Source organism: Trichomycterus rosablanca, chromosome 23 (genome assembly GCF_030014385.1).
Source record: "Trichomycterus rosablanca isolate fTriRos1 chromosome 23, fTriRos1.hap1, whole genome shotgun sequence".
NCBI classification, from domain to species: domain Eukaryota; kingdom Metazoa; phylum Chordata; class Actinopteri; order Siluriformes; family Trichomycteridae; genus Trichomycterus; species Trichomycterus rosablanca.
The window spans coordinates 18,084,227-18,099,322 of record NC_086010.1 but is presented as its reverse complement, the minus strand read 5'-3'; the positions used below and the strand labels follow the sequence as shown (position 1 = coordinate 18,099,322).

The 15,096-nt window shown below is 44.0% G+C and overlaps 1 long non-coding RNA gene across 1 annotated transcript; it reads left to right on the top strand.

The window, feature by feature from the left end:
- The first annotated feature begins 5,124 nt into the window (after positions 1-5,124).
- On the top strand, positions 5,125-6,198 carry LOC134301196 (uncharacterized). Its single transcript, XR_010007421.1, has 2 exons — positions 5,125-5,363; positions 5,649-6,198. It is a non-coding gene; the product is annotated as an uncharacterized LOC134301196 (long non-coding RNA).
- The last annotated feature ends 8,898 nt before the right edge of the window (positions 6,199-15,096 follow it).

Sequence of the window (15,096 nt, the reverse complement as noted above, 5' to 3'; positions counted from 1 at the left end):
ATTGCGCATTGCTAATTGAGGGCTGTTGTTTTAGAAGGGTTCGGTTCACAGGTCCTAGCGAGGGCACAACCCGGCGTAAACAACTCAAACACTCGAGTGACCGTTCTCACACCGGTCAGCATCGTAGCAACCGCACTGATGTTATCAGCAAACCTGAGCTCAGTGTTATTATTCACCGTACTTCTGATTTCATCCAGCGCGGGTGTTGATGTTTACACTGGACGTTCTGTTCTCACCTCGGTCATGGCATGTTTACTCGTTTCTGTGGCAGCACTGGCGTGGCTGTAATGGAATTGTTAAGAGTCTGGCCGTGCAGACGGACCCAGCGTCTGAGAGTGCAGACACTCAGTCTGTCTGTAATTAACCCCACTGTCTCTCCGTGCTTTTAGACCTTATTGATGCACTTCTGTACAGCCAGTCCTGTCACATGGTCCTCGGTGTTGCACAATCGCTCCAGCCTGTTTAGCCCTGATCGGTACAGACTGTGCCTCGCTTCAAAGCTCGTCAGGTTTTGTGTCTCCAGCAATTAATGTACCGGAATAAAACGTTAAAGATGTGCCGGGCATCTAAAAGAAGTGAAAACAGCCAGAATGTAGCTTAAAATGACGTTTTTATTAAATTGTATTAACATATTATATAGGATTTACATTTACGGCATTGAGCAGACACCTTAATCCAAAGCGACTTACAGTACTGTGACAGTATACTGTCTGAGCAATTGAGGGTTAAGGGCCCAACAGCAGCAACCAAGCAGTGGTCGGGTTTGAACCAGCGACCTTCTGATTACTAGTCCGTTACCTTATACCAGCACCCAAGAATGTTAATATAATGCACACGATACTGTCTAAAGTATGTGGACGCCCCTACTAATGATTAACTTCAGGTGTTTCTTTACCCCCTTTACCCCCATTGCTAGACATTATATGCTTCCAAATGTGTGTCAATAGTTCTGGAAAGAACCCTCTCCTATTCCAGTATGTCTGTGCATCATGCACAAAGCATGGTGCATAAAATCTGGGCTAAAGGAATTCCACTGACACACACATCATCAACTACACATTATGGATTTGAGATATTAAATGATGGCAATCACAATCGGAATGTACAGAGGTTGAATGATCTGCTGCTAATGTCCTGGTGCTTGATACTGCAGGTCTTCTTCAGCCGTGAGTCCATGTGTGGGTGGGTCAAAACTGTTTTGACAGCATATTAAGCAAGTAATCATCATACCCCCCCTCTCCACCCACATGCCTTTTCCTGCCCCTTTAATATAACAATATGTCATTTTCTGAAGAAAGACCTAACAGAGTGTTGTACAGCCAGCTGAAGTTGCTGAAGTGTTCCAGTGGTGAGTCCCACTTTTTGTTTCCAGTGGAACAGGTTTGCTTCATTTACATGAATGAGTTCACTTTAACAAACTCTTTGTAAACAGAGCTTCATTCGCCCCGAGCGGCAGACTTGCAGTCAGATCTGCCTGCGCAGAAACGTTAGGAAGACTGCCAAGCTCTGATGCACAGGTCCAAAACTGGGGATCAGTAACAGCTCATTATTGGCCTGTGTAACACCGAATGTCATTTTTATGGATTGGAACTAAAGGTAAACTGGAATCAGTTCTGCACAAAGATCTGCAAAGGTTCCTCACAATAACGACCTGATCTCTGGCTTGATGAGTAGGTAATAAATCAGGGAATGTGCTCAACCATGTGTTATAGATCTGTGTTAGTTATCTTAAAATTCGGAGGCTGGACCAAGTTTTTGGGGAAGAATGTGTTCCCTAAAATAAAAGATATCCCATTTTTAATTCTGGCCAGATTTAAGTGCACCATTGGCACTAGCCTTACTAATCTAAAAAATCATTCATATTCATTTTGTTTACCAGATAAAACGGTGGCTCGGTGGCTCAGTGGGTAGCACTGTCGCCTCACAGCAAGAAGGTCTTGGGTTCGATCCCCAGGCAGGGCGGAGTCTGCATGTTCTCCTTGTGTCTGCGTGGGTTTCCTCCGGGAGCTCCGGTTTCCTCCCACAGTACAAACACATGCAGTCAGGTTAATTGGAGACACTGAATTGCCCTATAGGTGAATGGGTGTGTGTGTGTGTGGGGGTGTCTGCCCTGCAAAGGACTGGCACCCGTCCAGGGTGTTACTGTGTGTCTTGCGCCCATTGAAAAGCTGGGATAGGCTCCAGCACCCCCTGTGACCCTGTTTGGATAAGCGGTTAAGACAGTGAGTGAGTGAGTGAGTGAAATAAAAGTGTTTCCAATTGCAGTTTAAGTTTACCAACATTTTAGAAAATGATTCTTGATGAATTTAAGGGGGGTCCCAAACACAATGACCTATTTAAACTGGGGTCTCCAAGTTGGGGGTCACATTTCACTTATTTTATCAGTTGATTAGTTTAAGTTTTCAAACAATAATCAGTCGTATCAAGTAAAGATCCTGCCTGGTAGGTAAAGATGTAACTACTCCATGATGTATCTTTAAGATTTTTGAGAAGGTCTTCGGAACACAGATACGTAATAATTACAGGAGTAAAGAAATATATTTAGCAGTAGCATTCATGGCCAAAACCTGTCTTTTTTTTTATAATAAGGTCCCAGTAAACACTACACAGAGTCACAAATATTTGTCTTGTCCTAGAATAAAGAAGTTCAGTCTGGGGGGAAGGGGGACGTTCTGCACAGACCCACTGAATCAGCTCTGCATATATTAGCCACTCGGTCTTTAAAAGTGTGCCAGAGTTTATGCTTTGGAGGACGCCCCGCAACGAGCACAATAATGGGCCTGAATGCTTACCATCTGCAGGGGAAAAAAAGCCGCCGCTGCACGTGCTGGGTACAGAGCCGCTCGGTGTATGAATTTACTCACTCACGGCCTGTAATGAGCGCTTCGGCACACCGGTGTGAATCATGGCTTTTAAACGTTAAACCTAAAGTGTCGAACATGAGCTGGAGGTCGAGGCACACGGGCGTGTTGTTAGGCTGTAATTACAGGGTCCAGGAATGACAGGGTCCAGGCACTGCAGAGAAAACAAGGTCTCAGAAGTGTTCACGGTCTGGTCCGGCGTACACGAGCGAACAGAGCGCTGCTGTGTTGGCAGTGGAGGGGAGGACAGCCATGGGGAAGTGGTTATGGTGAAGTTCTGGGAACAGATTGATGGCACCAGCTGTCCACCAGGGAGAAAACAAAGCCTGACCTGTAGCTGCGGACAGTGCCCATAGTCCAGCTCTGGACAGCTATTGAGTGGGAGGGTCAAGTACCAACATTTAATCTTAATCTCAGTGAAGATAATCAGATCAAACACGCTGATCAAAACACCATGAATGGCTTGAGTCATGCCAAAGGTGGATTGGTTGCTTTAAATTGTCCCTTAAATTAGTATGTTTTGCACTGTGATAGACTGGAGCTCTGTCCATTCTTGTATTGTGATTAGTGTTCCCATGTTGCTTGCATGTCTATCTATCTATCTGTCTGTCCATCTGTCTATTTGTCTGTCTATCTATCTACCTATCTGTCTGTCCATCTGTCTATCTATCTGTCTGTCTGTCTGTCAGTATATCTATCTATCTAACTGTATGTCTGTCTGTCTGTCTATCTACAGGTCATGTTTTTCGTCACATGATGTAGTCTATCTGTCTGTCTGTCTGTCTGTCTGTCTGTCTGTCTGTCTGTCTGTCTGTCTGTATATCTATTTATCTATCTATCTAACTTTATGTCTGTCTGTCTATCTACAGGTCATGTTTTTTGTCACATGATGTCTGTCTGTCTGTCTGTAAGCATCTATCTATCTATCTATCTATCTATCTATCTATCTATCTATCTATCTATCTATCTATCTATCTATCTATCTATCTATCTATCTATCTATCCATCTATAGGTTGTAATTAGTCACATGACATTTCCAGCTCTGGTTATTGTTTTCTAATTCATTTAAGTGACAAAACTCTATCTCTGACCCAGAAAGCCGACACCCTCTCACCCTCTCACCCTCTCACCCACTCATGCAAATCATTTACTCATGTTCTATAATACATTCATGGTGCAAGCACGGGCTTCTCCTCCAACTGAGTATCAGCATGTTCGGAGAAGAGCACTGATTACCTTCTTTTACACAAAACAGTTCACTTTGAGTAATTTATTTATTAGGATTTTAACGTCATGTTTTACACTTTGGTTACATTCATGACAGGAACGGTAATTACTCGTTACACAAAATTCATCAGTTTAAGTTTTAATAACACAGTCATTGACAATTTAGTGTCTCCAATTCACCTCACTTGCACGTCTTTGGACTGTGGGAGGAAACGGGAGCTCCTGCAGGAAACCCACACAGACACGGGGAGAACATGCAAACTCCACACAGAAAGGACACAGACAGCTCCAGCTGGGAATCGAACCCTGGACCTTCTTGCTGTGAGGCGACAGTGCTACCCACTAAGCCACCGTGCCGGTCCTCGCTTTGAGGTAAATGGTAGAGGAGACAGAAACATAGAATTAAACGCCTTTATTTGTCATATATACATATACTGATGTACAGTACAAAAAAATTCTTATTTTGCGTATCCCAGCTTGTTTGGAATCTGGGGTCAAAGCGCAGGGTCAGCTGTTGTACGGCGCCCCTAGAGCCAAGGGTTAAGGGCCTTGCTCAAGGGTCCAACAGTGGCAACGCGACAGAGCTAAGATTTAAACCTTCAACCTTACAATTGATCCATACATGCATTCTCATTCAGACAAGGTACAAATACACACAGTGACATTGTTTGGATTTTTTCTGTGCTTATATTTCTCTAACTATCTTCAAAAATGTAAATACGAGTGGTTCCGATATCAGTGCATAACAGCACAAGTTGTGTAAGCACTGATACACAGATATCACAGGACCATAGGAGCACACAGTCACACAGTCGCCTCCTCCGTTCCGTTCCCCTCCATCCGTAGCGCGTTTTGGTTTCAGTTATGAAGAAACAGAACGAGCTCCAGCTTTCCTCAGACACAAGGGTTAATATGCGTTCGGCTGGGGCGAGCAGAGACGCCCTTCCTCCCCCTCCGGCCCGCCGTCGACCAATTAGAGCTCAGCCGCTCTGCTCTACTCAGAGACAGAAGAATCCAGCCAATGATGTGACATCATCAGACGCCCATTAAACGAGAGGTCCTCCTTTTTGCCTCTTTTCTTTCTTTTGAAGACGAGCTTAAGAAATGTGAAGCTTTTCTCCCCCCCCCCCCCCTCCGGAACTCTGTCACCGGGGGCTCGGAGACAAAGCTCTGTTTGTTTTTCCTCCCTTTAAACTTTTTCTCCCTCTTAAACTTCCAGCCAGATTTTAGCTGCGAGTAAATCCTTTATCTGACCAGTACTGTCGTGTTACAACGTAAGTAAATAGAACTGCATATTATACACACATTTTCCCGTAGTAAAAGTCCTATCCTTTTACTCAAATCCTTTCCTCCTACGTACTGTACGTCTGAGCGTCCGGATACTTTTGCATGTCTATTTACTTGGTTACGTTGGTGCCGTGAGCCGACACTCACTGTTTCCAACAGTCCCGTTCAGTCCAAACAAATGCTCATTATTCTTACACTGACCTCAGCGTGTGTGTGTGTGTGTGTGTGCGTGTGTGTGTGTGTGTGTGTGTGTGTGTTTTCCCTCTTCACAGACTCTCGGCTCACGTCTTCGGCAGCACGGTGAGCTCAGACTGACCGATGCGCTCATGAGTCCATCACAAAGGAATTTGGTTTAAATTCTACTGAGGTGATTTACAGATTATTTGGAGATTAAGATTTGTGAATCATCCTGGACAAGCTGGCACGAATAATCTGTACACATTCTGGAAACCAGAGATCTACTAAAACATTCAGACGTGAAACATGTGAACCAATGAAAACACGGAGAGTAACTTCCTCCCTGCCGTGTTTACATGCTGCACACGTGTTCCTGAGTCTCCTCCTCGCTTTTGTTATCCGGAGAGAGGCCGTTTAACACATCTGATAACTGCACACACACACACACACACACACACACACACACCTGCAGGACGAGATGTTTGTATATGTAAACTCTGGCATCGACGAGCCAACGTGACACCAGCTGGGGAAACCTCAGCGACTTATAAGGAAATACAAACACGTTTTTGCAAAACGTTTAATTTAAATACACTTATCTAATAAACTCATCTAAGGGCCTCGCTCAAGGGCCCAACAGTGGCAGCTTACAGTAGAAATAATGATTCATGCTTTAGTACACTTAGTCAATTCCCAGAATTAAAGAGAGTAGAAATAAAATAGAAACTGAAACAAACAGTCAGCACTAACAATAACTGAACGATAATATATAATATAATTTTTTTTTAAATAAAATCTGGATTGAATCGTTTTTCATAGATTAAAATAATTTAACTCTCACAGAATGTTGTTAACCCTTTAATGGTCTCAACAAGAAAATAATGGTTAAAAAATGATGATTTCTTAGTTTCTTTAATGCATTTCTTAGTTTTTTGGAACAAATCCAACAACAAACAATTAATATTTGTAATTGATATTTTGAGCCTCTACCAAACAGTTGAGATTATCATAAAAATGATGCAACTTTTCAGCTGCTAGCTTCAATTTAATATATATATATATTATAGGATATGAATATAGACTGTGTATCAGATATAAAATATATCAGACATAGGTATGGATGACTATAATAGTGGTAATATACGGATAATAATAATAGCAATATATGTAGATATAACCAATATAGATTAATATAGATTATAACCAATATATATATATATATATATATATAATGATAATAAAGGTTAGTAAGTGGGTAGCACTCTCGCCTCACAGCAAGAAGGTCCTGGGTTCGATCCCCAGGTGGGGCAGTCTGGATCCTTTCTGTGTGGAGTTTGCATGTTCTCCCCGTGTCTGTGTGGGTTTCCTCCGGGTGCTCCAGTTTCCTTTCACAGTCCAAAGACGTACAAGTGAGGTGAATTGGAGACACAAAATCATCCATGACTGTGTTTGATATTAAACTTGTTAACTGATGAACCTTGTGTAACGAGTAACTACCGTTCCTGTCATGAATTTAACCAAAGTGTAAACAAACAAACAAAACATAAAGGTTAGAAAGACTGTTTTCTTAAAATCATCTACCAATATTTCTGAGTTTAACACACGTCAACCGAGGAGTAAATACGACCCAAACATTATTATTTAAATACAGCTCATTTATACCCAAGTATCTAGACTCAGCGTAAGCTCAACCAAATGGTAAACAGGCCATTAAAGAGTTAAATGAAAGGAGGGCGAGTAAAAACCCTCTACATGGTCACGACAGGTACTCGTGTCTCTCCCCCCTCGGCAAAGCTTCCTCAATCCGCTCTGGTTTTTTCCAACCAACTTTCCCGTCTCAGTTTCCAGTGAAGCAGCAGAAAAAACCTGCCGTTGTCTCTGAAATGTCATGATCTCTGAGAAAGGGAAACTCAGCTCAGCACAGCGCAGTTTCCCGTCATAGAAAAGCCACTTCCTCGTTTATTGGCTGACACACTAGTAAAGTCCTTATCACCTTAAATAAACGCTGAAATAATGAATCACATCTGCGGAGGGTAACAGTCGTGAAGAACTCGCACCCCCCATTAAAAAGCACTAGTATTAATAAAGATAATAATAATAATAATTATTACCTAATACCGACCCTGAGGCTGAGAGCCTTATGAGCACACGCAGAAATTCCTGACCTGCCTGTCATGTTTAAAAATGTCAAGCAGCTCGTGCCCCAGATTACACAGGAAAGCTTCACAACTCAAATACGTTTCGCTTCTATTTGCTACTGCTTTAATCTGCTTCATCTCTCACCGTGCTTAAAAAGCAAGAAATCACATAATAAAGACGTGACAGATAAACAAAGCAAAGTACAAGTGGCTTCATACAGACGTACAATGTAAAGAATGTAAAGAAAACACTGGGTGCGTCTTCAGCAGAACTAAATTTCCTACTCGTCTGCTTAACAGACAAAGCAGATATAGAGATAACACACACACACACACACACACACACACACACGTACGAGGGATCTTCAACAAGTTTCCTCCCTTTTAAATTTTGGTTATAAGCAGCAGAGATGTTCACAAGTCACAAAATAGTCAAGTCACGAGTCTTTAGGTTAGAGTCTGAGTCAAGTCACGAGTCTTTAGACTACAGTCTGAGTCAAGTCAGGAGTCTTTAGACTAGGGTCCGAGTCAAGTCAGGAGTCTTTAGGCTAGAGTCCGAGTCAAGTCAGGAGTCTTTAGACTAGGGTCCGAGTCAAGTCAGGAGTCTTTAGGCTAGAGTCCGAGTCAAGTCAGGAGTCTTTAGGCTAGAGTCCGAGTCAAGTCAGGAGTCTTTAGACTAGGGTCCGAGTCAAGTCAGGAGTCTTTAGGCTAGAGTCCGAGTCAAGTCAGGAGTCTTTAGGCTAGTGTCCGAGTCAAGTAACAAGTCTTTAGGCTAGAGTCCGAGTCAAGTCACAAGTCTTTAGGCTAGAGTCCGAGTCAAGTCACAAGTCTTTAGGCTAGGGTCAGAGTCAAGTCACAAGTCTTTAGGCTAGAGTCCGAGTCAAGTCAGGAGTCTTTAGACTAGGGTCCGAGTCAAGTCAGGAGTCTTTAGGCTAGAGTCCGAGTCAAGTCAGGAGTCTTTAGACTAGGGTCCGAGTCAAGTCAGGAGTCTTTAGGCTAGAGTCCGAGTCAAGTCAGGAGTCTTTAGGCTAGAGTCCGAGTCAAGTCAGGAGTCTTTAGGCTAGAGTCCGAGTCAAGTCAGGAGTCTTTAGGCTAGAGTCCGATTCAATATAATAAACACAAAACATATATTAGAAATGTATCGTTGGAATAAAGAAATAATCTGTAAGTTCAGATAAAAAACAACAGATTAGTGAGTGTATTTAGCCGTTTTACTTTGTGTCTTTACTTTCCTCGTCATTGTGTAAATGAATGGAATTTCCGTAACAAGAAGGTTCCAGTTAAAAGCTTCAACTGATACGTTTTGTTTTCATTACAGAACAAAAGCGCTCGATAAATCACGGCACAGCGGCCAAAATCCCAAACACAGCAAAAACATCATAACCGCTGCTTACCTTAGCTTCTGTTCTTCCAGATGTTATTACATTTATAACCGTGTGTCCCATTAGAAATATAATCCGTTATTTTAAAACACGAACTCGTTAGAAAGCCGATCGAGCGTTTCATTACCACGTCATCTGTGTGACGCAAACTGAATAAATGCAAATAACAGCATTTCTTACTAACAATTACAATCAGAAGGTCTGATTGGTTCAGAAAGCGCTGTAGGAGGGTTCCATTTATCCGTTACCAGTTGTCCCTGTGAAGTGCACTACGTAGGGTATTCCACCATTTTAAGTGAAATTCCAATCCAAAGGTAACGAAAATGTTCAAATGAAGTGAACTTCAAACAGTGTAGGGAGTAGGGAGCGACGCTTCATCACTACGCCGGAAGCTGGCTGGAACATTTACACATTGCATGTGTTGCGGGTTTAATTGCGAGCAGAATATTTATAATAATAATAAATATACAGTGTATCACAAAAGTGAGTACACCCCTCACATTTCTGCAAATATTTCATTATATCTTTTCATGGGACAACACTATAGACATGAAACTTGGATATAACTTAGAGTAGTCAGTGTACAGCTTGTATAGCAGTGTAGATTTACTGTCTTCTGAAAATAACTCAACACACAGCCATTAATGTCTAAATAGCTGGCAACATAAGTGAGTACACCCCACAGTGAACATGTCCAAATTGTGCCCAAATGTGTCGTTGTCCCTCCCTGGTGTCATGTGTCAAGGTCCCAGGTGTAAATGGGGAGCAGGGCTGTTAAATTTGGTGTTTTGGGTACAATTCTCTCATACTGGCCACTGGATATTCAACATGGCACCTCATGGCAAAGAACTCTCTGAGGATGTGAGAAATAGAATTGTTGCTCTCCACAAAGATGGCCTGGGCTATAAGAAGATTGCTAACACCCTGAAACAGAGCTACAGCATGGTGGCCAAGGTCATACAGCGGTTTTCCAGGACAGGTTCCACTCGGAACAGGCTTCGCCAGGGTCGACCAAAGAAGTTGAGTCCACGTGTTCGGCGTCATATCCAGAGGTTGGCTTTAAAAAATAGACACATGAGTGCTGCCAGCATTGCTGCAGAGGTTGAAGACGTGGGAGGTCAGCCTGTCAGTGCTCAGACCATACGCCGCACACTGCATCAACTCGGTCTGCATGGTCGTCATCCCAGAAGGAAGCTGACGCACAAGAAAGCCCGCAAACAGTTTGCTGAAGACAAGCAGTCCAAGAACATGGATTACTGGAATGCCCTGTGGTCTGACGAGACCAAGATAAACTTGTTTGGCTCAGATGGTGTCCAGCATGTGTGGTGGCGCCCTGGTGAGAAGTACCAAGACAACTGTATCTTGCCTACAGTCAAGCATGGTGGTGGTAGCATCATGGTCTTGGGCTGCATGAGTGTTGCTGGAACTGGGGAGCTGCAGTTCATTGAGGGAAACATGAATTCCAACATGTACTGTGACATTCTGAAACAGAGCATGATCCCCTCCCTTCGAAAACTGGGCCTCATGGCAGTTTTCCAACAGGATAACGACCCCAAACACAACCTCCAAGATGACAACTGCCTTGCTGAGGAAGCTGAAGGTAAAGGTGATGGACTAAACCCAATTGAGCACCTGTGGCGCATCCTCAAGTGGAAGGTGGAGGAGTTCAAGGTGTCTAACATCCACCTGCTCCGTGATGTCATCATGGAGGAGTGGAAGAGGATTCCAGTAGCAACCTGTGCAGCTCTGGTGAATTCCATGCCCAGGAGGGTTAAGGCAGTGCTGGATAATAATGGTGGTCACACAAAATATTGACACTTTGGGCACAATTTGGACATGTTCACTGTGGGGTGTACTCACTTATGTTGCCAGCTATTTAGACATTAATGGCTGTGTGTTGAGTTATTTTCAGAAGACAGTAAATCTACACTGCTATACAAGTTGTACACTGACTACTCTAAGTTATATCCAAGTTTTATTTCTATAGTGTTGTCCCATGAAAAGATATAATGAAATATTTGCAGAAATGTGAGGGGTGTACTCACTTTTGTGATACATCTGATTTCCACCAGGCCTTTTAGTTCCGTAACCTCACCGTTGACCTCTGAAGAACTGTACTCGCTACTATCTGCTCCCTCGTTGTGTGAAACACAGACCCCAGTAGTGTGAGAGCCTCACGAACACCACGGGGTGCGTATATCTGAGAGAGGCGAGGAAAGAACAACCCGAATCCGAGCGCCGCCGCTGTTTCCAAGGCTACAACGACGGGGGCCGACTGCAGGTGCCGAGCAACAACAGCATTTCCCAATTAGAGCCCCTGAGAGAGGGTAGATAATGAAATCTGCCCTCGGGCAGCGCTGGGTTAACTAAATGGATCCACAGTCATTTGGAGTTAACAAAAGGCCTGATGGGGAGGCGCCCGAAGTGCCTGCGAAAGAGGTGCTTACCACACACGGACCCCCGCGTGGCTCCTTCACACTCCAGTACAGGACCACGGCTCACAATGAGCGTCCGACACCAGTCCTTTTCTGGCAATAGTCCAAGGACCTCTCTCATCAACAGGGGATTTCTGTCAGGATAACTGCCACTCACTGGATGTTTTTTCTTCCACATTATTCTGTGTAAACTCTATGTGTGGAGTTTGCATGTTCTCCCCGTGTAGGTTTCCTACGGGAGCTCCGGTTTCCTCGCACAGTACAAAGACGTGCAAGTGAGGTGAATTGGAGAGACAAAATTGTCCTTGACTGAGAGAGGCAGAATGAGAGCGAGAGAGGTATAGACAGAATGAGAGAGGCAGAATGAAAGAGGCAATGAGAGAGGTAGAGGCAGAATGAGAGAGGCAGTAGGAGAGGTATAGACAGAATGAGAGACGCAGAATGAGAGAGCTATAGACAGAATGAGAGAGAGAGAGGTATAGACAGAATGAGAGAGAGAGGTATAGACAGAATGAGAGAGGCAGAATGAGAGAGAGAGATGTATAGACAGAATGAGAGGCAGTGAGAGAGGTATAGACAGAATGAGAGAGGCAGAATAAGAGAGGCAGTGAGAGAGGTATAGACAGAATGAGAGAGGCAGTGAGAGAGGTATAGACAGAATGAGAGAGGCAGAATGACAGAGGCAGTGAGAGAGGTATAGACAGAATGAGAGAGGTAGAGGCAGAATGAGAGAGGCAGAATGAGAGAGGCAGTGAGCGAGGTATAGACAGAATGAGAGAGAGGTAGAGGCAGAATGAGAGAGGCAGTGAGAAAGGTATAGACAGAATGAGAGAGAGAGGTAGAGGCAGAATGAGAGAGGCAGTGAGCGAGACCTGCCGCGGTGATTAATGACGCCCCTGTGGGAGATGCAGGCGGGCGCCGAGCACAATCACGGCCCCAGACTCCGTCCTTCACATGGGAAAGAGACGAGACCCCCTCTCCTCCCTCCTCGCTAAACACCCGGCCCCGCCGCTTCCTCTGCCGCGACTCGCCTCACATTGTTCCACAGAAAGGGAGCAAAAGAGAGAGAGTGATAGTGAGAGGGGGTGAAGAAAAAAACGGAGGAAGAGAGTCAGTACGGCTGAGAGAAAAAGAGAGTGTCAGCAGAGCAGACGAGTGGACGCGGAGGCTGGCGGGAAAACCACCGGCGCGAGCTTCAGCGACTCGCCGCCTCGACTCGCCGCCTCCTCCTCTGTGTCCTTAAACAAGGTTTTGAGGCAGGTCTGAACCTGGCTGCTCTCTCAATAGAGCCTTTGTGGGAACGGATGTGTGGACACTGGTCTTCTGCAAACAGGACGAGTCGCCAAAATCTGTCGAGCGTTTCTCCACCCTGTACTGATCATTTTTACTCGCAGAATAGTTCCAACATTATATATTCAGAATTATAGATATATATCATCATGTCTATACTTTTATCATTCTCTCTCTCATCCTGCTTCTACCTCTCTCTCATTCTCATTCTGTCTATACCTCTCTCTCTCTTTCTCATTCTCTCTCTTTCTGAGTCTGTCTATACCTCTCTTGCTCTCTCTCTCATTCTCATTTTGTCTATACCTCTCTCTCTCTCTCTCTCTCTCTGCAAGTCTGTCTATACCTCTCACTCTCTCTCATTCTGTCTATACCTCTCTCTTCTTCTGAGTCTGTCTATACCTCTCTCGTTCTCTTTCTCTCTCTTTCTGAGTCTGTCTATACCTCTCTCACTTGTTCTCTCATTCTCATTTTGTCTATACCTCTCTCTCTCTCTCTCTCTGCAAGTAAATTTTTTGTACATTTTCGGCATTTAGCAGACGCCTTTATCCAAAGCGACTTACAGTACTGTGATAGTATACAGTCTGAGCAATTGAGGGTTAGGGCCTTGCTCAAGGGCCCAACAGCAGCAACCTGGCAGAGGTGGGGCTTGAACCAGCGACCTTTTGATTACTAGTCCAGTACCTTAACCACTAGGCTACAACTGCCCTACAGCAAGTCTGTCTATACCTCTCACTCTCTCTCATTCTGTCTATACCTCTCACTCTCTCTCATTCTGTCTATACCTCTCACTCTCTCTCATTCTGTCTATACCTCTCTCTCTTTCTGAGTCTGTCTATACCTCTCTCACTCGTTCTCTCGCATTCTCATTTTGTCTATACCTCTCTCTCTCTCTGCAAGTCTGTCTATACCTCTCACTCTCTTTCATTCTGTCTATACCTCTCTCTCTTTCTGAGTCTGTCTATACCTCTCCCGTTCTCTCGCTCTCTCTCTCATTCCGCCTATACCTCTCTCTCTCTTTTTTTTTAAACACACACACACTCGCACAGTCATTTATTTACATAAGCGGTGAGGCTGGGAGCGGTGCAGAAGCATGCCATGAATGTAATAAAAGTCGTAGTTACTGTAAATACTGTTTCACCGGGAAGAGGACTAATGTGCTTTTAATTCTGAAGCAATGAGGTGGAAACTTTCAAAACGCTGCCAACCCCACCTGGCACGGGCGCTCACATTACTGGCATATTAGTGAAGAAAGTTTACATTTCCTACCAGAGCTGAAGCGGGCAGTGATGATTTATCTCCTCCAGTCTGCAGTCTGCACTGTATTTAAATTACAGGAACAACATGCTGCTCTAACACACGTCCATTCAGGAAAAATAGAACCAGCGCTGAATAAACACTGAACACAAGAGCACAGGGGTGCAGGAGGGAGTCTGTCCGGGCCACGGGTAGGTGGGTAAGTCTATGGAGGTCCTGCAACTAACTATTTTTCCGGGCAAGATAACGTTACATTGTGATTAAGGTAACATTGTGGATTTGTAGAGAGTGCAGATGCTACACCAGCCTGTCTGCAGTCCAGACCTGTGTCCAATTAAAAACACTAAATAACAAGCCTTATTTACATTTAAAGCATTTAGCAGGTGCTTTTGTCCAAAGTGCAGGAGACCTGCGGTGGTAGGACTTGAACCAGCGACCTTCCGGTTAATAGTCTGTAACCGTTGCACCCATTAAATGTAAACAAACTTGATTTGTTAAAGTCAACAAACCAATGCAGGTCAAACAGATTTGTTTTGACAAATCCCAAAAGCTTCGTCTGAAATGAGCCGTAAACAAATATTGTTTTATTTTCATCAGATTAACGCGACACTAACAGATGCCGGGACGATTAGAGCCGGATTAGTTTCCTTTATTCTGTTACTCTGTTTGTCCCATTTAATAACGTACAAATCTAACATACGCTACAAGGTTTCTCAACACGCCGGCGTCGTCGCTCCAGGCTAACAAACGCATCGTTTCTCTTTTACAGATAAACAGAGACGTTATTATCAGGATTAAGCGATTAGGATCAGCGCTGAGCTCGTTTCTGAATGAAAAATACAGCAGATAATAATAAACGATTCTTACTTACTTCAGCTCAGGATGGAAAAACAGACTGGAAATGCTAAAGCCATGTTTTTATTTGGGTTATTAGGCTAAATCAGTTATCTCTACACTGACACAAAGGTCCGTCTGTCCTCACAGACACTCTAACAGATTGCTAACAGCACTGCATAAGAAATGGTGAACTTACTGAGATAAATA